The sequence below is a fragment of the Salmo salar genome, chromosome ssa10 (assembly GCF_905237065.1).
Source record: "Salmo salar chromosome ssa10, Ssal_v3.1, whole genome shotgun sequence".
Taxonomy (NCBI): domain Eukaryota; kingdom Metazoa; phylum Chordata; class Actinopteri; order Salmoniformes; family Salmonidae; genus Salmo; species Salmo salar.
Genome location: NC_059451.1, coordinates 20,804,414 through 20,808,160, shown reverse-complemented (window position 1 = coordinate 20,808,160; position 3,747 = coordinate 20,804,414).

Here is a 3,747-nt window from a genome sequence, read left to right as displayed (position 1 = left end):
CCATCCGCCTTCCTCTATGCTCTGCTCGCCTGGCTGCTACCACCTCTCGCCTACAAAGCCACAGCCAGTCACAGGGTGCCTTTACAAATTAATAATCAGTGTCAAGCTGGCTGCTCGCCTGTTGCTCATCCTCCCATTTACTGGCTGTGACACGGGCCCTAACCTGAACTACACACCAGCCCTCAACACTCCCACCACAGCGTGTCCAGTGTAGGCTGAACCTCCGTTAGACACTCAGGCTTCGTGCCTATTTATGAAGCTGTCTAACTTAATGGCGATGTGTATTGCTGCTCCGAGCTGACCAGGACTGCTGTACAAACCACGTGATTAATAGTGTGCTGCTCTCCTAAAAGAGCAGAGTGAGGCAGGCAGCGTTTTGGTTGCCTTCCAACAGGTGCTATAGGGCAGCCAGAGTCCAGTACTTTAGGCCGGCCTCGTTCGCATTTTTCTTTCCCAGAAAGCACCCCCCTCTTCCTCACCCCAATCATCAGTAAATGTGGCACTATGAGTTATGGAATGGCATTACAGTGGGGAGAAACAGCTGAGGTCATTGATACAGAGTGCAGCACGGGGCTGGATGTAAGGGAACTGGCATGACTCCAACTCCACACTGCAGCCGAGGCTGAGGCTGAGGGAGGATGGTCTTCCTGTCTGCCCCTCCCTCTCTGACGCCAGGGCAGGGATTCTGCAAACCAACCCAAAATACGTGGGATAGTCGGCATAATAAAATAGCATACAGCTGCAAGAATAGAATATCACAGCTTCTGCATTCTTAGATGCAGCATCGATTCTTTACCAGGGTGTCTACCTCAAGGTAGTCTCTCAACAGAGCTCTTTGCTGTGTATACACTGCTGTCACAATCTCAAGGCTCACCTCAGTGGAAAATATGATAAACCCACACATAGTCAAATCTCTGCACCCAGCTCAAAGGCCTCGTTTTAGGCGTTGGAGTACGAGAGAGAGAGAGAGGCAGAGAGAGAGAGAGGGAGAGATAGAGAGACAGAGAGGGAGGCAGAGAGAGAAAGAGAGAGAGAGAGAGAGGCAGAGAGAGAGGGGCAGAGGGGGAGAGAGAGATCGAGAAAGAGAGAAAGAGAGGCAGAGAGAGAGGCAGAGAAAGAGAGGCAGAGAGAGAGAGATTGGCAGAGATAGAGAGGCAGAGAGAAAGAGAGGCTGAGAGAGAGAGGGCAGAGAGAGAGAGAGTCAGAGAGAGAGAGTCAGAGAGAGAGAAGAGAGGCAGAGGGAGAGAGGCAGAGAGAGAGAGAGGCAGAGAGAGAGAGAGAGAGGCAGAGAGAGAGTGAAAACAGAGAGAGATAGAGAGAGAGAGAGAGAGAGAGAGAGAGAGAGGCCTGTGTTAATGACATAACAGTTGTCTGCTCAGCAGTATCATGTTACCAGAGGAAGAGGAGGTGGCTGGGAAGACATATGGCTGTACGTACTAGTCGAGTTGACGCAGATCTCTGGTGAACGTCACAGACAGGCACAGGGAATCTCACACCATTTAAAACACACACGTACAACATGGTTTATCATTTGCAACCAGTGTTTATGTATTTAATGGCAACGTCAAAGAGCACTTTCAATCACATCAAAGAGCAGATTTTGACCAAAATATACCACTTTTTGGTTTTGCATCTACAATTTCACAGTCTTTTAAAATAACATGTCTAAACATCTGCATTCCAGTAGAAAATGCCTGTTTTAAGTATAGGGATAATTATAGTAGTTGTATTGCAAATGGGTGTTGATGGGAATGTCAGACAAGAGGTAATGGTGTGTGTGTGTGTGTGTGTGTGTGTGTGTGTGTGTGTGTGTGTGTGTGTGTGTGTGTGTGTGTGTGTGTGTGTGTGTGTGTGTGTGTGTGTGTGTGTGTGTGTGTGTGTGTGTGTGTGTGTGTGTGTGTGTGTGTGTGTGTGTGTGTGTGTACACAAGATACTGCCTCTGGCAATTGTAGTACTAAGGTTCAATGGCATAGATGAAGAAGAGTGACTATGTACTGTCTGTGATTTAGGGAGGTCGAGAATATACTGCATTTTTGTTTGTACTTTATATGATGATTTGAGAGTAGCTTTTGTGGATTAGTAATGAAAAAAAAACACTTGAATGGCTATTTAGAAGACAAAAATAACCTGGTTCCAAATTGTATTTCCAAGACTTGGAAGATGCGACAAAATAAGTTGTATAATTTAAAGGTTTTTCCTTTTAAATAGTTTCCCGTAGGAAGGCAAATATGTATTAGCGGTGTGTGGGTAAAATCACTGGTGAAGTCAAGACAGGAAAAAAAGCCATATTACAATCTATGTGTTGTGATAATTGTGTTGTTTGCTCTATAACCTGTTAGTTCATATGCCTTGACACTGTGATATATAGGCCTAAGGCAGAGACAATAAGAAAACACAGTGGCAGAATAAATTCAACCACAGCTTTGTTTCATCACAAAACCGGAGAGCAACATCTGTCCTGTGGAGTCAGTTACATGACCTATAGCATGATCAAGCAAGTTAATATTTCAGACATCTTCGGACTAAACAACTATTGATTTAGAACCACGGCGTTACCGCAAGTCACAAAGAAAACAGGCGCTGCCTCCACTATTCCAGCACCATTTCAACTTCAACATTTCAACATCATCTGATCACCTTTGCTTAGTCCAACACGGGGCAACTAAAAGATACCCACAACTATTTAGTCCAATCAACGTAAGCTCAATATAATGTGGCTGTCCATGGTTCTGATTTCTGTGTGTGTGTGTGTGTGTGTGTGTGTGTGTGTGTGTGTGTGTGTGTGTGTGTGTGTGTGTGTGTGTGTGTGTGTGTGTGTGTGTGTGTGTGTGTGTGTGTGTGTGTGTGTGTAAGTAGAAAAAACATGTTGACTCACCCGACTTGTAGAGAAACGCCAATGCCATCCTCCTCTCTTTCATTTTCCCGAAACAGTCTATGACTATCATACAGTAAACGCTTTTATTTTTTGTTGTCCTAGGCTACCTGGCTAAAATGCTTGCTCACTAGCCTAACTTCATGGGCATCGATTGTCCAGCTATTAAACATTAGCCTTCTACATCTAGCTACATATTGAGCTTCCATCTTCTCAGGACAGAGGAACAATGTATGAATTTATGGTTGGATCAGAATCACCGTTATAATCATTGGCCAGTATGGAGAATTAAGTAAGTCCAAATCCCTATCTCCACCCTTTTAGGGAATGGACAATTTGATCTAGCTAGCCACTGAAAGACAACAACACAAAGAGATGCAACAATTCAATTTTTTTTCTGTCAGTGACGTTTGGCTTTTGATGTGATGTGATTGGTGTGAAGACAAATCCAAACTGGCTTCCCTTGACACTTTTTTTTGGTGTGCCAGGACCATTCACAGTTGAGCTCACTCAATGCCGATTGACTATTATTGTATACCCTTTTTTTATCAAGGGAGGCCAAATGCTCACTGGCTTCCCTTGCATTCAACGCTACAAGTGTCAGTAATATCCTACTCTTTTTGACCAGACAGGATCAGATAGATGGGCTACACATACAGAGACAGAGGGGCGCTGTTTCGCTCGCTTGGATGCTTTCCCCGGTGAGATACATTCCGCTTCTTGCAAATTGAAGGAAAATGATGAAACAAAGAGAGACGAAAGATACATTATTTTGTTTTTGTATTTTTTTTCTTGGCACATTTTTGGGGGGAAGCCTGTGGCACCCATGAATACACACCACTGGTATGTATGTATGTATGTATGTATGTATGTAT